At 37.3% G+C, this 20971-nt stretch overlaps 1 pseudogene; it reads right to left on the bottom strand.

Annotated features, from left to right (window-relative positions):
* Nucleotides 1–16671: 16671 nt before the first annotated feature.
* Nucleotides 16672–16785, bottom strand: LOC113899770 (annotated as a pseudogene).
* Nucleotides 16786–20971: the final 4186 nt, after the last annotated feature.

Here is a 20971-nt window from a genome sequence, read left to right as displayed (position 1 = left end):
ATTGGATTATAAAGAAAGCTGAGTGCCACAGAATTGATGCTTTTGAACTTGATGTTGGAGAAGACTCTTGAAAGTCCCTTGGGCTGCAAGGAGATCCAACCAGTCCTGAATATTCCTAAAGGAAATCAGTCCTGAATATTCATTGGTATGACTGATGCTAAAGCTGAAACTCAATAGTTTGGCCATCAGATGCAAAGAACTGACTCATTAGAAAAGACTCTAATGCTGGCAAAGAATGCAGACAGGAAAAGAAGGGGATAACAGAGGATGAGATGATTGGATGGCATCACCGACTCAATGGACATGAGTTTAATTAAACTCCAGGAGTCGGTGTTGGACAGGGAGGCCTGGCATGCTGCAGTCCATAGGACACAAAGAGTTGGACACGACTTAGCCACTGAACTGAACTGAGCTGGGTCTACCCAGTTAATTAATCTTCCATCTCAATCCTCAATTTAATCATATCTCCAAATTCCCTTTTGCATGTAAGAGCATATTAACTCTCTTCCTGGAATTATGGTATGAGCATCGTTGGGTGGGAGTGGAGAGAGGGGAGGAGGTTATCAGCCCATACCCATTATTCTAAGCCCTGTGACACACAAAGAAAAAAATCTACCCATTGCTTCACCTACTTGTATATTATTTTGCTCAGTTTATGCCCAATTACTAATAAATCATGAATTTTGTGTTCTCTTCCTCAATAGGACAGCCTAAAACTAAGTTACTCTTGCCAGAAGATAACACACTAGAGATCCCTTTATTACATATGAGAAAGGCATGAGGGCACAAGACACCTGAGTTTCTTCTGGAGAAGTACCTGTTGGAATTCAACAACCAACCACTTTCTGTATGTCTTACCAGTAGGCAACTCAGACTTTCGTTGGTTATAGTATCCCTGAGTAAACAGACAAAAACAATGAAGGAAGGCAAAACACAATTTTAACTCTTCCCAAAAATAAAAGAACGTCACCAAGAAAAAAGTATATATAATATATAACATGCTATATCTTCTTATACTATGTAATGAACATATGTATAACATTAATATAAATATATATCATAATATGTAAATTTTCTATGTATAATGTATATTATACAAATCATATCATATATATATACATTTTTATAGTGTTTCTGTCTCTCACTAGGTATTCCACAAATATCAGAAAAATTCAGTAAAACACAGTTGAAAAGGGAATAAATTTTTTTAAATTTTATAATAGAAACTTTAGAAAAATTATTTATAATGTTATAAAGGTAGTCAAGAGCAAATTGTCCTTAAAACACATCCAGCTTATTATTTTAAGACGGATTAACTGTGATTATTCTTGTTCTTGTGTATGTGCTAAATTGCACGTGCTAAGTTGCTTCAATATGTGTTGATTTCTTATACTGATCAAGAAGTAGAGACATCAAGCTTCAACACAGAGTAACTTCATGTAGATTATGTTCATGGCTTCTGGCTTCTCTCTGACCCCAGAGGAAGGGGAGAGGCTCATTTGTTTGAGGAATTTAGGTGAAGGAGTTCAGCCTCCTCCTCCTCCTTGTCTTGTCCTGTCCAATCTGTCTGCCTACAGGGAGCATGGGGCCCAGGCAGCCATCTGCCAGACTGTAGGGTGTGATTGTTCAACTTTGGGCTGATGTAATAGATGTCAAACTCCCTTCAGCCTTAGCTCACAACTTCCGATTCAGCCTTTTCTTATCATAAAGATCATATTTCAACCTTCATTTTTCTCATCTGTTTTCAAACTTGGTTGGGAAGGAGAAGCACTGATATGTGTCTCCTGAAAATGCCACTTTGACCATTAACACAAAGAAAAGAGAAACTAGGGAGCTTGATGAGATCCTGGGAGAAGGCAGCCTGAAGGATTTTAAACTGGGCTTTGAAGGATAAGCAGAACCCATTTAAATCAAGTACAGAAGAAAAGAGATTCCAGTCATGCAAATGACATGGTGGAGGGGAAAGACCACTGAGAATAAAGGTGGTGTAGCTCAGTCAGTAAGGGAACTGACCTGGCTCTGGTGGATTATTCTGGAACATTTATAAAATTTAATCATAAAATAGGAAAGTCTTAAACGCTAGACCAAATAATTTAGACTTGATTTTACAGGTAACAGAGAAGTATTTCATACTCTGGAAAAGAGGAATGAAACAATGCAGTAGTTTTTTAAAGATTATTCCGGCTGCAATGTAAATGAGTTGGGTGGTGGAGGGCAGGGAGCAAGGGCAAATTGACTAAAGACCAAATATACCAACCAGAAAATGTGTAGAGTCCCAGACTTGAATAATCAGAGTGGAATGACATAAAGAAGTGAGCTTATTATGCAAAATTGCCCATTTTTCTTGGAAAAATTTCCTCTGTGCATGTACAACCTTTAGAAGAGCAGAGAAAATTAGGCATATGGACTTTGTCTTCGAAAAGTATTCATAATCATTTGGAAAAATAATTAGATTGCAATTGTGCTGATTTGCAGCTTTTACACAGTAAAAGTAATGCTGACTTGCTAAGCATTAATTTGGAGAAAATGGCATTCAAAAACTTAAATGAGGTTTTAGGATATCTTAGTTCTCACATTGTAGATAAGGAAACTAAGTGAATTTTTCAAGTAACATCATTTGTGTACAGCTGAAACAAGCCCAGGCATGTGAATTTCTACATCAATTCTCTGTCTGCTAAACCTTGCTGCCCTAAACTAACTAATGCCAACTACATTTGATGGGACAAACATGGTAAATAAAATAACAAATTGCTGGCAAATTACCAATAGGTTGTCACTAGTAATAAGTAACTATATATGATACAGGAAGTGTTCCGTTTCCTCAAAGAGGATGCCGATAGGATATTGTGATTGACAGTTCCCTAATAAGAGATTGATTTTATCTCCTGTAGAATAGTTCCTGTCACCTTTGCCTCTTCATATTTGTTCCCTGATTTATAAAGGTTACAATGTTGGTGTACAGAGAAATTTGATCAAGTCACTTTGGCAGTGGCTTGAGGCTCACCAAACGACGTGCAGGCTCTGTTGTAGCTAACGTGTGTTATGTGAATCGCCGCGATGGAAATGCCCCATATGTAGCTGGGACTGAAAGAGTGTAAACATATCTGTGTGATGTTCCTGGACCCCCACACAGCAGTATACTTGACTGCAAACATCATCCAGAAATCTGCAGCTCCTTTTAGTCACTCCACAAAGAGCTGCCGTGTCTTCGGTTTCAGTGAACAAACAGTTTGCTATGTGAACAGCTGAAGCAAGCTGTGTCAACAAGACGGGGTTTGAATTATGACATGCTGCTGTGTCTATGAAAGCAGAAGAAGGGAGTACATGATTACGGCCGAGAGCATGTGGTTAGGAAAGGAGGAATGGTAGCTCTCCAGCATCAGTTGTTGATGGAAAACATCTGCTTTCTTCCCCAGCCCCTTGAAAGATTCTCTTGGGAAACAGGCACCCGATGCTATCACTCCAAACCAGGTTGTTCCCTCAGCAGAGTTCTGAGGCAATATTTTGAATCTGTTGAGAAATCATTAAAAAAAATAGTACGAATAACATGTTGGATGAAATAAAAGGGGATGTGATAAGAAATGTGAACGCTTACTGCATTCTCAGCCTTAAAATATCATCTATGCTTTAGCTCCTAATTTTCACACTTCACAGCTGCTAATGGATCTCAGTGGAACTAAAGTAAGACTGTTGACAGAAAAAGATGTCTTTTTGTCATTTCTGTCAGGTTTCTTTCCTTATCCTTATAGAGAAGGTTCTTATTTGCCTCAAAGGCCCTTAATAGCAGCAAAGTTGCTTTTCTTTTACTTTTCTAACTTGAGATCATCTCTCCTTGTTTTTTTTTTTTGGAGTGTCTTCTGTAGCCAACAAAATGATGTAGATGATAAAGGATGATGGATATAAACAGCTTTTCCTGTCTAGATTGCCACAAAAGTCATAGGAAACAAAAAACACAGTAGGGGAGCTGGTGATGTACCCTGATGCCACCAGCTAGAGGCAAATGTGTCAGGTGTTGGGAGACCTCATAGGCCCTCAAATCTGAGATATTTCCAAACCAAGAAAACAATTTTAAGATCCTTCACCCAGGCTAGGAAAAGAAAATTCAATAATAATTGTTTATTATTTATAAACAATAACACAAGTGATAAGCACTTAAGGAAAAGAGTTTATTCCATGTAAAAGCTCTGATGGCCTTGCATAATGACATCAAATTTTCTTAGAAAATGACAGACTCCTGGGGTTCCTCAGCTGAACACAGACTCTACAAAGTTCTAAATTCCTTTGCTTATCCATTGCACTTTCCTTTAACATTCTGGAGTTAAAATGTTGTTCAGATATACTGACATAATCTGATTAACTTTGAAGGTTTTCAACCTAATAACTTCATGATCAAACTATTTTGATTCTACATGGTTTTTCCTTCATATATATTTCTCAGGAATGGTTATAGCTGATGCAGTAAAATAAATACTACCTCATTGACCCAGTTTTTCTACTTACATGATATTTCTTTTATCTTGTAAAGTTCTCTCATTTTTTTTCTCCACCCTAAGGGTGAAAACATATTTTATTTGCACGAAGTACAATTGGAAGCTTTTATATGACTTCTTTTAACCGTTTTTCCATTTGCTATTTTTCACGACATTTTCTGTGAGATAAATATTGTAATGTTCCCTTTAAAAAGAGCTTATTTCTAAAACACCAGTAATTTATCAGGTCATCTAAACAATACTAGCAGGTTTTCAAGATGTTCTAGTTTTATTACTCTGTTGCTTCTCATTATGAGATAAAATTTTTCCAGTACTTTCTGATAGTTCTTTAATCTCAATCATTTGAGCTTCCTTTTTTTTTATATTGTTGTTACTGAATACAGAATTTCACAGGTTGAAATAGCACTTTTGGACACATCTAGAGCAGGCCAGAAAAGACATTCACTGCCAACAACAAGAACAACAACAAAAATATCAAAAGAGAGTTCTTTTCAGAGTACAGGTTCAAAGTTAGGCAGATTATTTATAAACAAATACTGGATGTCATATTAAACCAATTCAGTCTTTTCTTTTAAAATAATCATCTCACAAGTATTTGAATCTTCCAGGTATAATGGAAGGATTATGAGGCTTTGCAATACAACATAGCTGGTTTTGATTAGCTCTCTGACCTTGGAGATTTAACCTCTCTGAACCTCAGTTCTCATTTATTTAATGGATTTAATAACAACAACTGCAGAGTGTGGTGGTGAGAATTAAATAAATTTAGGGTAGCATCTGGCACCCAGCAAACTCTCTGAATATATAATATTCAGGCACTGTAAATGGGCAATTGAAATATAAATCTACTTCCCTTCTGGCAATAAATATTTTTATTTAATAAAACACCTGACAGCAGGAATTTCACAATGTAGTTTCAAAATAACAATAGCTGTGACAAAATACTCAGCAATGGTACAGAGTAAATGTTACTAGAGACAGAGAAGACAAGAAAGGTATAATCACTGGAGAATGATTCTCTGATGAATTGTGGCTTGAGTTTGGCCATGAATAGATGTAGAATTAAAAATGGTGCAAGCAAGAGGGAAGAGTCACCAAGGTGGGGTGAAACAAACCCCATTTACGATGTTCTGATAAGGATCACCATGCTGTGTCAGGCACTATGGATCTGTGTGAAGAAAGGAGAACTGTGTGTTGAAATAAAAATAAGATTGATATGTAAACTTGGTCAAATGTATGGAAGATTGTTTTGAAAGCTTTAACAAAGAGTTTAGAGTTGGTGTGGTATAATGATGAGAGCAAATTCACTGAGCAGAAAGTAACTTGATTATGGTTTAATCTTCATATTGTTGGCAAATAGCAAGTGAGGAAGCATTTATTGAAAGTAGATCGCTTTACTGGAGAAGAAAATGGCAATCCATTCCAGTATTCTTGCCTGGAAAATCCCATGGACAGAGGAGCCTGGCAGGCTATAGTCCATGGAGTTGCAAAGAGTTGGACATGACTGAGTGACTAACACACACACTGCTGGGGAAGATTTGGAAACAAAGGAGGAGAACCGTAGTGAAGAAATTCCTTGGACTTGTGCAATAGCAATTATAAACAGAAATGGTTGTGCTACCAGAAGTATAGTTGCTGGGTTCTGTGAGGCAGCAGAGGAAAAGTCTCTTTGTTTTATGGACTGAATTTCTAGAAATTTCACATAGTGCTCCAAATGAATTAGACCATATGTACCCCAGAAGTGAACAAAGTGGAACTGACATAGGATAATTGAAGATGGAGATACAGAAGAATTGGGCCACAGATACTAGTTATGAAGGACCTCACCGGCACGAATGTGGAACATATATATTGTTAATTGAAGTACTTGGTTGTCAGGGCCACACGCAATGTAGTCTGTTTGTATTGTCACATGAGTGTGTGTGTGTGTGTGTGTATGTGTGTGTGTAGAGACAGAGGGTGTCTAGAAAGAAAGAAACAGAGGTATTAACTGTCAGTAAACAGATGTAACTTATTTTAAATCATGAATTGATATCTCCTTGCACTTTAAATAAGTTTATTAAAAGAAGGATTTCAGGACTTCTGTGGTGGTCCAGTGGTTAAGAATCTGCCTACCAATGACAGGCACACAGATTTGATCCCTGATCAGAAAGATCCCACATGCCTCGGGGCAACTAAGCCCATGCACTTCAACTACTGAAGCCTGCCTGACTAGCGTTTGTGATCCACAAGAGAAGCCACGGCAGTGAGAAGCCCTTGCTCTGCAACTAAAGAGCAGCCCTCACTCACTGCAACCAGAGAGAGCCTGCATACAGCAACAAAGACCCAGGGCAGCAAAAAAATAAATAAATACACAGAAAACATTTTTAAAGAAAATTCTTATTAGTAAAAAAAGAAGCATTTTATTTATTTTGAGAGTGATGTTTTTGAACCAGGTGAGCCCATTTGCTATGGCTTGCCATTAACCCTTTCAAAAAAAAAAAAAAAAGAGCAAGGTGAAACAGAATTTTGAAAGGAAAGTGGAGAAGGAAATAAATCAGTGAAGAAGATCTTCAATAAAATACAAGATAAAATGGAGTTCAAGTATAGAATACAAGTCAAAGGCAAAATTTTGAACTACAGAATAAGAACATCATATGACTTGATAGTACAAAGATAAGAAAAGAGGCAAAAAAAAACCCCATTAATTTTGGTGAAAAGTCAGAGGTGGCCTTCCTGAAAGCAGCTTCCACAAATGGTGGCACTTAAGTGGTTAAGGGGCTAAGAATTTACAGTTGAAGAAATAGAAATAATGAGTGCAAGCTTGTCTTCAACTTATTAGAGTTGATAGTGTTGCGGGGGGTAGGTACCATGGAAAAAACTTTTGAGTGGCAAAGGTGTATTTATTTTTTGAGAAAGGAGAGCTGAGTAACTTTATACAAAGTGGGAAAGGAGAGTAATGCAAATAATATAAAAAATGTAATCTGCAGAGGAGGGTGGCAGATCCTGCTAAAACTCTCTTTTGTGGTGAAAGTGAAAGTTGCTCAGTCATGTCCGACTCTTTGTGACCCCAAAGACTATACAGTCCATGGACGTCTCCAGGCAAGAATACTGGAGTGGGTAGCCTTTCCCTTCTCCAGGGGATCTTTCCAACCCAGGGATTGAACCCAGGTCTTCTGCATTGCGGGAGGCTTCTTTACCAGCTGAGCCACAAGGTAAGCCCAAGAATACTGAAGTGGGTAGCCTATCCCTTCTCCAGAGGATCTTCCCAACCCAGGAATTGAACTGGGGTCTCCTGCATTGCAGGCAGATTCTTTACCAACCGAGAGAAAGTGAGGATAAAAAGGGATCAAGCATTGAATTCTTAATGCTTGAAAGCAGGAGAGTCATTACTTTCCTCAGAAAAGAAAAAAGGTTAGGAATAAAAGATTTGAAGAAAGTTAAAAATATTAGAATAGCTACTGTAGAGGGTAGGAAAGGAATAGGGCACAAAATGAATATAAGGGCTATTGAGGTACAACTAGATAGAGCTCTCTGTGATAACTACAGCAATTATTAAATGTAATCAGTCACTTTTATAGACTTTTTACATCGACTTTCAACAAGGTGGAAGAGAAAACAGAAGAAACCACAGTAAGAGTGATTAAGAGTTTAGAAATGCAGTACAGGCCAAGGGGATGAGTGATTCTGGGGTGCCCTAAAGGAGATATTGAGATGACAGATTACAGTATGCAGTCAAACCAGAGAAATGAGTGGATTCATTTCAGTTTAACATTTATGGGAGGTCTCCAGTTTCAAGGCCAGTGCTAGGTCCCAATAGTGAAGACAGAGGAAAAAAAAAAAAAAAAAAAAACAGGAAAATGAACAGGTGGTGAAGGATCAGAGGTCACAATGGGAGCCAAGAGTCAAAAAGCTTCAAAACAGATGTAAAAGTGGAAAATGGAAAGAATTTAAAACTATAAGTCAAAGAAAAATCATTCAAGTTCTAACTACAGGCAAACTCTGAGATGGAGATTTGCCAGATGGCAACTCTCTAATTGTAAGTCATTGCAGCTGAGGTCAAAGAACTCTCTTGCCATATAGATTATCAAAGCAATCAATAAAAGCACTAAGTAGAAAGGTATAAAACAATCTAAGAAAGAAAACTTGTCACTAAAATAATCAAGATACATCTGTACAGCAGTAAACATTAGCCACAGGATTTTGGAATGAAGGAATATGGAGGCTACCATGGACTTCAAAAGAGGAAGTAACAGCAGTAACGAAAGAGTATTCCCAACCAGCAATGAAAAATAAGGGTTTTATTGTGTGTTTAGTTTTATAGAAGTTGCCAAAGGTAGTTGTATCATTTTAAACTACCAAGGGCAGTTGTATCATTTTGTAGTACTACAAATAATATATTAAAATTCTTGTTGCTCATCAGCTTTATCCTTAGTGTTTTCATTCCTTTGAATTTTAATTATTTCAGTGGCTGTGTAATATACTGTTGTGGTTTTAATTTGAACTTCCCCAATGATTTGATCTTGAGCAGTTTTCCATGTGTCTATGGACATTTATGTAGCTTTCTCTATGTAATGTCTGTCCAAATAGTCTGCCCAATTAAAATGAGCTGCTTGATATTTTATTATTGACTTGTAAGATTTCATTATGAATTCTGGATACTGTCAGAGAGGAAGAAAACATTCCTATACTCTTCTAGGTCCTTCTGGCTGGTCTAAAGAATTTAATTGACATGAGACAGATCAACAGGAGAAACTCAAATTTATGCATACAGGAACCTCATGTATGTGAATTGTCCCAAAAGAGAAAGGTGAAATGAGTTATATATACTATCATGAAGTTAAGAATGAGATAGAGGCCTCATTCACAGGATGATAAAAAGAAAAGTCAGTGTTTGATAATTAGATGTTTGCTCTGCCACACAGATGGGGCAATTTAGATACAATTTATCTCCAGTTATAACTCACTGTCTTGGGAAAAATCCCCAATTTAAATTCTTCTAGTTAGGAGAAGGCAATGGCACCCCACTCCAGTACTCTTGCCTGGAAAATCCTATGGGCAGAGGAGCCTGGTAGGTTGCAGTCCATGGGGCCGCGAAGAGTCGGACACCACTGAGCGACTTCACTTTCACTTTTCACTTTCATGCATTGGAGAAGGAAATGGCAACCCACTCCAGTGTTCTTGCCCGGAGAATCCCAGGGACGGGGGGCCTGGTGGGCTGCCGTCTATGGGGTCGCACAGAGTCAGACATGACTGAAGCGACTTAGCAGCAGCAGCAGCAGCAGTAGTTTCTCTTGAATCCACAGGTTCTTGATTATCTTTGACTAACATGCAAAAGTGACATTTTGGGAGGAATCGTTCTAGGCCCTTACAATATTGATCCTTTGATAGATAATACACTTGTGAATAGTTGTTCCCAGTTTGTAGTTTATCCTTTTTCTTAAGAGAATCTTTTAATGGCCCGAAGTTTTTACATTTTGATAAAGTTTATCATTTGTCTTTTATAATTATTAATTTCTGTGCCTTCTATAATACACTTTGCTGTACACTTAGTCACAAAAATTTTCTCCTATAGAATTTGGATTCAGCATTATAGTCTTCACTTTTACAAGCAAGTCTATGATTCATCCTAAATTAATTCCCATGTATGGTATGACTTTGAGTTTGAATTGTTTTGTTCTTATGTTTTCTTTATGGATATTCGTTCCCCCATTAGAATGTTTAACGCTGTCAAACACTGATGGAATTAAATAAAAATTAATTTAAAATAGGTCTACTTCTGAGTTATTTAGTCAATGAAACAAGTTGATCTCATTTAGCTTTAGATCAGTCTCAGATGGTGCTAGTGGTAAAGAACCCACCTACCAATGCAGGAGACATTAAGAGACTTGGGTTCAACCCCCAGATTAGGAAGATTCCCTGGAGGAGGGCCTAGCAACCCACCCTAGTATTCTTGCCCGGAGAATCCCATGGACAGAGGAGCTCCATGGGCTATAGTCCATGGGTTGCAAAGAGTCAAATATGACTGTAGTGACAGCATGCACACTTTATTTGCTATGTTTATAGCAAATCTTAAAGTCAGCTAGTATAAGTCATCCAACTTAGCTCTTCTTTTAAAAGAATGTTTAGGATATTCTAGGTCTTTTCATTTCTACCTAAATTTTGGAATCAACTTGCAAATTTCTCCCCAAAAAGTCTAGAGTAATCAGAATTGGAATTGCATTGAACCTATAGTTTAATTTGGGGATCAAATTAAAGTAACAATATTAAGTCTTTTGGTCCATGAATATTGTACATCCCTTATTTAGAGGTCCTTTAATTTTTGTAAGCAATATTTTGGAGTATTCAGTGTAAAAAGGTTGTACTTTTATTATTTTATTCTTAACATTTTGTTTCTTGATCTATTCTTTTTTTTTTAATTCTAAATGCAATTTTTAACTGTCAGTGTTATTTTCCGATTGTTTATTGTTCTTTATATAAAAAATTATTATTGTATATACTGATCCCATATCCAGTTAATTTGCTAAATTCATTTAGTAATTGTAGTATTTCCTTTATAGATACCTTAACATATCTTATATTTAAAAATGAAAATTGTCATATGTGAATAACGAATGTTTTACTACCTCCTTTAAGGTTTATTTATCTCATAGTGTATTTTCTTACTTATTGCATTGGGTTCTCAAGGCAAGAATACTGAAGTGGTTTGCCATTCCCTTCTCCAGCAGACCACATTCTGTCAGACCTCTTCACCATGACCCGTCTGTCTTATGCGGCATCACACGGCATGGCTCAGTTTCATTAAGTTAGACAAGGCTGTGGTCCATGTGATCAGATTGGCTAGTTTTCTGTGATTGTGGTTTCAGTCTGTCTGCCATCTGATGCCCTCTCTTAGTGCCTACCGTCTTACGTGGGTTTCTCTTACCTTGGAAATCCCGGGTCAGTACGTGCCCAATATGCTTCTGGAGATCAGTGGAGAAATAACTCAAGAAAGAATGAAGGGATGAAGCCAAAGCAAAAACAACACCCAGTTGTGGGTTTGACTGGTGATAGAAGCAAGGTCCGATGCTGTAAAAAACAATATTGCATAAGAAACTGGAATGTTAGGTCCATGAATCAGGCAAATTAGAAGTGCCATCTCCAAACAGGAGACGGCAAGAGTGAACGTTGACATTATAGGAATCAATGAACTAAAATGGACTGGAATGGGTGAATTTAACTCAGATGAACATTATATCTACTACTGTGGGTAGGAATTCCTTAGAAGAAATGGAGTAGCCATTACAGTCAACAAAAGAGTCAGTACATACAGTACATGGATGCAATCTCCAAAACAACAGAATGATCTTTGTTTCAAAGGCAAGCCATTTAATACCATGGTAACCCAAGTTCATGCCCCAACCAGTAATGCTGAAGAAGCTGAAGTTGAATGGTTCTATGAAGACCTACAAGACCTTTTAGAACTAACACCCAAAAAAGATGTCCTTTTCATTATAGGGGATTGGAATGCAAAAGTAGGAAGTCAAGAAACACCTGAAGTAGCAGGCAAATTTGGCCTTGGAGTACAGAATGAAGCAGGGCAAAGGCTAATAGAGTTTTGCAAAGAGACTGCACTGGTCATAGCAAACACCTTCTTCCAACAAGACAAGAGAAGACTCTATACATGGACATCACCAGATGGTCAACACCGAAATCATATTGATTATATTATTTGCAGCCAAATATGGAGAAGCTCTATACAGTCAGCAAAATCAAGACCGGGAGCTGACTGTGGCTTGGATCATGAACTCCTTTTTGCCAAATTCAGACTTAAATTGAAGAAAGTAGGAAAAACTAGTAGACCATTCAGTGAGTGAGTGAGTGAGTGAAGTCGCTCAGTCGTGTTCGACTCTTTGAGACCCTGTGGACTGTAGCCCACCAGGCTCCTCCATCCATGGGATTCTCCAGGCAAGAATACTGGAGTGGGTTGCCATTTCCTTCTCCAAGGGATCTTCCTGACCCAGGGATTGAACCCAGGTCTCCCACATTGCAGGCAGACGTTTTAACCTCTGAGCCACCAGGGAAGCCCCAGACCATTCAGGTATGACCTAAATCAAATCCCTTATGATTATACAGTGGAAGTGAGAAATAGATTTAAGGGACTAGATCTGATAGACAGAGTGCCTGATGAACTATGGGTGGAGGTTCACGACATTACACAGGAGACAGGGATCAAGACAATCCCCAAGAAACAGAACTGCAAAAAAGAAAATGGCTGTCCGAGGAGGCCTTACAAAGAGCTGTGAAAAGAAGAGAAATGAAAAGCAAAGGAGAAAAGGAACAATATACCCATTTGAATGCAGAGTTACAAAGAATAGCCAGGAGAGATAAGAAAGCCTTCCTAAGGAATCAATGCAGAGAAATAGAGGAAAACAACAGAATGGGAAAGACTAGAGATCACTTCAAGAAAATTAGAGATACCAAGGGAACATTTCATGCAAAGATGGGCTTGATAAAGGACAGAAATGGTATGGACCTGACAGAAGCAGAAGATATTAAGAAGAGGTGTCAAGAATACACAGAAGAACTGTACAAAAAAGATGATAATAACCAAGATAATCACGACGGTGTGATGACTCACTTAGAGCCAGACATCCTGGAATGTGAAGTCAAGTGGACCTTAGAAAGCATCACTATGAACAAAGCTAGTGGAGGTAAGTTATTTTCCAGTTGAGTTATTTCAAATCCTAAAAGATGATGGTGTGAAAGTGCTGCACTCAGTATGCCAGCAAATTTGGAAAACTCAGCAGTGGCCACAGGACTGGAAAAGGTCAGTTTTCATTCCAATCCCAAAGAAAGGCAATGCCAAAGAATGCTCAAACTACTGCACAATCGCACTCATCTCAGAAGCTAACAATGTAATGCTCAAAATTCTCCAAGCCAGGCTTCAGCAATACATAAACTGTGAACTTCCAGATGTTCAAGCTGGATTCAGAAAAGGCAGAGGAACAAGAGATCAAATTGCCAACATCTGCTGGATCATCAATAAAGCAAGAGAGTTCCAGAAAAACATCTACTTCTGCTTTATTGACTATGCCAAAGCCTTTGAGTGTGTGGATCACAATAAACTGTGAAAAATTCTGAAAGAGATGGGAATACCAGACCACCTGACCTGCCTCTTGAGAAACCTGTATGCAGGTCAGGAAGCAACAGTTAGAACTGGACATGGAACAACAGACTGGTTCCAAATAGGAAAAGGAGTATGTCAAGGCTGTAAATTGTCACCCTGTTTATTTAACTTATATGAAGAGTACATCACGTGGGCTGGAAGAAGCTAAATTGCCTGGAATCAAGATTGCCAGCAGAAATGTCAAAAACCTCAGAGATGCAGATGACACCACCCTTATGGCAGAAAATGAAGAAGAACTAAAGAGCCTCTTGATGAAAGTGAAAGTGAAAAGAGGAGAGTGAAAAAGTTGGCTTTAAGCTCAACATTCATAAAATTAAGATCATGGCATCTGGTCCCATCACTTCATGGCAAATAGATGGAGAAACAGTGGAAACAGTGGCAGACTTTATTTTTGGGGTCTCCAAAATCACTGCAGATGGTGATGCAGTCATGAAAGTAAAAGATGCATAGTCCTTGGAAGAAAAATTATGACCAAACTAGATATCACAGATGTCTCTTTCCAACCAAAGAGACATCACTTTGCCAACAAAGGTCCATCTAGTCAAGGCTATGGTTTTTCCAGTAGTCATGTGTGGATGTGAGACTGTAAAGAAAACTGAGTGCCGAAGAATTGATGCTTTTGAACTGTAGTGTTGGAGAAGACTCGTGAGAGTCCTTTGACTGCAAGAAGATCCAACCAGTCCATCCTAAAGGAGATCTGTCCTGGGTGTTGACTGGAAAGACTGATGTTGAAGCTGAAACTCCAATACTTTGGCCACCTGATGCGAAATGCTGACTCATTTGAAAAGGCCCTGATGCTTGGAAAGATTGAGGGCAGAAGGAGAAGGGGACAACAGAGGATGAGATGGTTGCACAGCATCATGGACTCAACTGACATGAGTTTGGATAAACTCCGGAGTTGGTGATGGACAGGGAGGCCTGGTGTGCTGGGATTTATGTGGTTGCAAAGAGTCGGACATGATTGAGAGACTAAACTGAGCTGAATTGATTGCATTGGGAAAGATTTCCAATAACATATTGAATATAAGTTGTGCGGGCAGAAACATTCGTCTCATTTCTGATCTTATGGGAAAAGTGGTTCATCTTTGATCTTTATGTGTCATGTTAGCTGAAGGAATTTGTATATTCTTTTCATCAAATTGAAGATGTTCTTTCTATTCATCTTTGCTGAGAGCTTTTATAATGAGTGGACATTGAATAGTTTAAAGGTTTTCTTAACTTATTGAAATTATTATATGAGTTTTATCCTGATAATGGGGTGAGCTGCATTAATTTTTTTTTAATTTACTAGTGCCTTACTTTGTGAGTTTGTGGTAGCAATGGCAACTGTAGCTTCTCTAGTTCTCCAACGATCTCCAATTCAGCTTTTCTGAATCTTGAGCCAAGTGCATATGCAACCATGGGTGACTGATAACTGTTTCTTTCACAGGTTACCCATGGCATGAATGTTGGAGGTGGTAAGAGGGTTCTAGCTCTACTTTGAATTTTTTTAAGTGTTTAACTTAGCATTCCTATTATCATTACCCTCTTGGTCAGTATAAAATTGCAGAATTTTATTAGCTGATATTTTGTAGAGAACATATGCATCTTTTTTTCATTAAATATAGCTGTCTGTAGTTTTCTTTTTTTTTCTTGTAATGACTTTGTTTAATTTTGTTATCAGGGAAATTAATGTTTTATTAAACAAATGGAAAGTATTTTCTACTTAATTTTCTGAAACAGTTTGTGTAGGATTTGTCTTATGTATCCCTCAAATATTTGCTAGAATTCACCTGTGAGCCTACCTAGGGCTGCAGCTTTCTTTGTGAATAAGTTTTGATAATAAATTTAGTTTATTTAATATATGTAGAAATATTAAAGTTTTCTACTAATTTTATATAAAAGTTTGATATGTTGATTCTTCATGGAATTTGTTCATTCTAAAATTTTCCTCTGCAATTTTGTGTTATTTTCATTGTTTAGAATTCCATTTTTATTTAACTATTTGATTTTGGCTAACCCAGGTGGCTCAATGGTAAAGAATCTGCCTGCCAATGCAGGAGACACAGGTTCAATTCCTGGGTTGCGAAGAACCCCTGAAGAAGGAAATGATAACTCCTCCAGTATTCTTGACTGTGAAATCCATGGACACAGGAGACTGGCAAGCTATAGTCCATGGGGTCACAAAAAAGTCAGACATGACTTAGCCACTAAACAACAACAAACTTTTTTTGCAATATATTCAGTGCCTAGGGATTTCAATATATATCTTTAACATTTCACTGTTTAGTCAGTATTAAAATTGTACCATTTCATATAAAATTTAAGAAACTTAAGAAACTCATAGCCATACAGGCTCACTTACCTCATCTTCTCCATTCAGAGTTTACAGGTGTTATTATGTTTCAAAATATAAGTAAGTGAGAGTATGCATGTATTCTGTATGGAATACATTTTATTTTTAACTAAAGTTTGAACTATGAATGCAAAGACTCTTCACCACCACCCCTGCCTGCCAATGATTAAGTGATTTAAAAGTGTTTACTAATTGACTCAACAATGTGATTTCAAAAATTTCAGGGAGACTTCTCTAAGGATGCAAATATGCAAAACAGGAATAATATTACCCACCTCAAAGAATTGTCATTAAATAAAAGAGAATGTTTTGTCAAACTAATGGGGTGAGTCTTGCCCTTGCATTTCTTAATATAAACTATACATTATAATCACCATGTTTTTAGCATTTTTGAAGAACAATGTTAATTTATACTGAACTTAGCATGAAGATTTATATTAATAATTGTAGTGGTATTTATTTTAAAATTTAAAAACCCTGTCATTTAGCAATATTTGATGAAGGCATCATTTACATCTCAGTATGAGTGAATTCATCAAAGTAAAGTGAAAGTCACTCAGTCATGTTTGATTCTTTGCAAACTCATGGACTATACAGTCCATGGAATTCTGTAGGCCAGAATACTGGAGTGGGTTGCCATTTCCTTCTCCAGGGGATCTTCCCAACCCAGGATTGAATCCAGATCTCCCACATTGCAGGTGGATTCTTTACCAGCTGAGCCACAAGGAAAGTCAGACAGAGGACGTATCAGATATCAAACTGATAAAAACAGATACTTATACTTGATCTTAACCAAAAGGCTGAGAAGCAATTCATCAAGCCAAATCCCTTTCTAAAAGCAAGTTCTTATATGTTGTATCAGGCAAGAAGAATTAGGTAAGTTCTTGGTCCAAAAGACAAAGTTAAAAACCAGGGAATGGGGGAGGGGAATCCATTTTATTTTTCTTTCACTAATGTTTATACTCTTTCATCTTGTCATATGAGTCCTTGAGACTGTTTTTCATGTGACAACTTCTATGCCCTAAATAGATACACACACACAAATCCACATTCACTCAAATAAAATGCACACCACAGGAAGTAACTATTACAAGTTAGAAAGTTTGATTAGAATGATGAATTGGAAGGAAGGTCATCAAACTTCAAGATAGATTGCAAAGCAAGGACAAAGCGAAAAGAATGTGCTTTACATAAAACTTTATCTTATTCAAGTAATCTGCCATAAAGAGCCACAGTAGACAGAGCCATTAATTTCTTAGTTTAATAGTTTGAGGTGAATTGCTTTAATGAGTGTTCTGTTCAGAATTGAAGGTACTGTAAGCCTTTGTAGGCAGCATAATTAAAGTAGAGTGATTATCTCAATGCCAATAACTGAATTTTGGTCATAACAATGAACAAACGATTTTGCAGATTTTTATCATCACATGAAAACACTATTTAAACAATAAACTTTTTTAGACTAATGAGTTTATTAATGGTAAATGAAACAAATGATCTGAAACAGGGTGAGGAGATATAAAAGAGCTAGTATTAAATGATCTAGCAAAGAAATAAATTAATTTCAGATCCAGGTAAGTTTGAGATGTAGTAACTTTTCACTATGTTAGAAATTATAGATTAGAATAAGTGTAACTGTTCAGTTAATGAAATAACTGATGGACAAAAGTAAGAGTTATTTAAAATTATTCTTGACATTAAAGTCAAATATATATTTATATAGATGTCATAAACATATAGAATCTTCTCAAAAATTGGAATCCTTTGTATTTTTTAACAACACACATGAATGCATGTATAACATTATAATACACATGATTTGTAAGCTCAGTGGGGATTATGATCATTTTATTTTAGAAAACCTCCTTTTGGTGCACAAATCTAAAGTGTCTCTTGATGAAACTATCAGGGGAGTGTATAATGTCCTCAGTTCTGTCTTGCTGCAGCAAAAATTTGAAACAGTGGACGAGTGTTACAGCTTGGTTACAGCTCAGCTTTATTTGGCAAGCAAAGGATAGTATACCCTGGATGCCTGAGGGCAGACAGACCCCAGAGGAAAGGCCTCCATCTGTCTTGGCTTCCTCCTTTTATTCATTTGTCTCCTCCCTGCTGAGCCTTCCCTATGCATATTGGGCTAGCCAAGAAAGGGGTATGTTTTTTTCACCTGAAGTTTTCACTCCAGTCTGTGGATTTTCTTTTGTTTCATTTTCACAGGCTTTTCCCGTTTAGCCACCAGCATTTTGGACCCCTTTTTGCTATTCTAACTACCTAAAAAAAGTGAAAGAGAAGAGTGAAAAAAAGAGAAAAAACTGGTTTAAAATTCAGCATTCATAAAGTAAGATCATGGCATCCAGTCCCATCACGTCATGGAAAATAGATGGGAGAACAATCTTGGCCTCCAAAATCACTGCAGATGGTGACTGCAGCCATGAAATTAAAAGACGCTTGCTCCTTGGAAGAAAAGCTATGACAAACCTGGACAGCATATTAAAAAGCAGAGACATTACTTTGCCGACAAAGGTCTGTCTAGTCGAAACTATGGTTTTTCCAGTAGTCATGTATGGATGTGAGAGTTGGATCATAAAGAAAGTTGAGCACTGAAGAATTGATGCTTTTGAACTGTGGTGTTAGAGAAGACTCTTAAGAGTCCGTTGGACTGCAAGGAGATCAAGCCAGTCAATCCTCAAGGAAATCAGTCCTGAATATTCACTGGAAGGAATGATGCTGAAGCTGAAATTCCAATACTTTGGTTACCTGAAGCAAAGAACTGACTCATTGGAAAAGACCCTGATACTGGGAAAGATTGCAGGCAGGAGGAGAAGGGGATGACAGAGGATGAGATGGTTGGATGACATCACTGACTCAACAGACATGAGTTTGAGCAAGCTCTGGGAGTTGGTGATGGACAGGGAAGCTTGGCGTGCTGCACACCATGGGGTCGGAAAAAGTTGGACATGACTGAGTGACTGAACTGAACTGGTGCACAAATAAATTTTGAAGTGTTCCTAAACCTGAAAAGCAGAATAAATGTCTCTTACTAATTGTAGGAAAACACATATGCTAAGAGAAGACTATGAAAATATTAGTCAGCAGTGTTTAGGATCCCAGTAAGTAGATAAAAAAATATGATTCAGCACTTTATTTGCAGCTACATCTTGTCAGTTAGCTTCGTATATTTATGCTGAAACTGTTCTCATGTTTACATAGAATATTTTTCAAAAAACTGGCAACTAAGAAATCAGTTTCAAAAAGTAATAAATGTTAACTTAAAAAAAAAAAAAAAGCCTTCTAGATTTCCCTGGTGGCACAGTAGATAAGAATCTGTCTCCCAATGCAGGGAACAGGAGCTCAGTTCCTGGTCCAGAAAGGTTCCACATGCTGTGGAGGACCTATATCCATGCATCACAACTACCGAGTCTGTGTGTCATCAACGACTGAAGCCTGCAAGCCCTAGAGCCACATACTGCAACTATTGAGACCATGTGCTAAACTATTAAGACCTACTTGTCTATACCCTGTACTCTGCAACAGCTGAGGCCACCACAGTGAAAAGCCCAAGTACCACAACAAGAGCAGCCCCCATCACCACAACCAGAGAAAGCTCATGCTGTAGTGAAGATCCAGTACAACCAAAAATATAAATAGATAAATAAAGTTTAAAAATAAAAAAATCCTTCTGTTAGCAATTGATTAAAAATGGCTAGCCTATAATAATAAGTAGTAAATACCAAAAGGACATGAATTGAACTATTCCTGATAAGAAAAACACTAGCATATACTTTGCCCCATGGATATTTTAATGGTTCAGGACAGACATTTTGGTAGCAATTCACTCAACCATAAATATTTTCAGTTGATATAGTCATATAACAATAATAATATCCTGATTTTGAACTTTGATAATAACACAAAATGCTCAATAGTCAGTACTCACAGGAAAAGGTGATTAAATCAAAATCAAGGAATAAAATTATTCTTTTAAAATTTTTATTGGAGTATAGTTGCTTTAAAATGTTGTATCAACCTCTACTATACAGCAAAGTGAATCAACAATACAAATACTTTTATCCCCTCTTATATTTCCTTCCCATAGAGGTCACCACAGAGCATTGAGTAGAGTTCCTTGTGAATATATAGTCACTTATCATTAGTTATTTATTTTATATATAGGAATATATGTGTGTGTGTGTGTGCACGCACGTGTGTGTGTGCATGCGTGTGCGCATGTGTGTGTCAATCTCAGTCTCTCAACCCATCCCACTCCTCTGTTCTCCCTTGGTAGCCACTTGTTTGAACAAAATTATTTTTAACATTAAGTATAACTTAAATGTCCCAAGAAAGAAGCCCTCACTAACCCAGAGAAGAAAATAATTACAAGTAAATTTTGTTGTTATGAACTTTGTTAATTAAGACTAATAAAAATGTGATATTATTCCTAAAAGTCTCCATTTTTGCTGCTTCTCCTTAAATATTGCCATTACAGGATACTAAACACTTTCCTAAGGAGTCCTAACCCAGAATGTTAGGTCCAAAATCAAGGCAAATTGGAAATGGTCAAACAGGAGATGGCAAGAATGAACATCGACATTTTAGGAATCAGCAAACTAAAATGAACTGGAATGGGTGAATTTAATTCAGATGACCATTATATCTACTACTGCGGGAAAGAACCCCTTAGAAGAAATGGAGTAGCCCTCATAGTCAACAAAAGAGTCCCAAATACAGTATGTGAATGCAATCTCAAAAACGACAGAATGATCTCTGTTTATTTCCATGGAAAACCATTGAGTACCACAGTTAATTCAAGTCTATGCCCTGACTTCAGTAATGCTGAAGAAGCTGAAGTTAAATGGTTCTATGAGGACCTAGAAGACCTTCTAGGGCTAACACATAAAAAAGATGTCCTTTTCATTATAGGGGACTGGAATGCAAAAGTAGGAAGTCAAGAAACACCTGGAGTAGCAGGCAAACTTGGCCTTGGAGTACAGAATAAAGCAGGGC

The sequence above is a fragment of the Bos indicus x Bos taurus genome, chromosome 1, assembly GCF_003369695.1.
Source record: "Bos indicus x Bos taurus breed Angus x Brahman F1 hybrid chromosome 1, Bos_hybrid_MaternalHap_v2.0, whole genome shotgun sequence".
NCBI lineage: Eukaryota > Metazoa > Chordata > Mammalia > Artiodactyla > Bovidae > Bos > Bos indicus x Bos taurus.
Note: the sequence above shows the minus strand (reverse complement) of the source record. Positions and strands in the feature narration are given on the sequence as shown.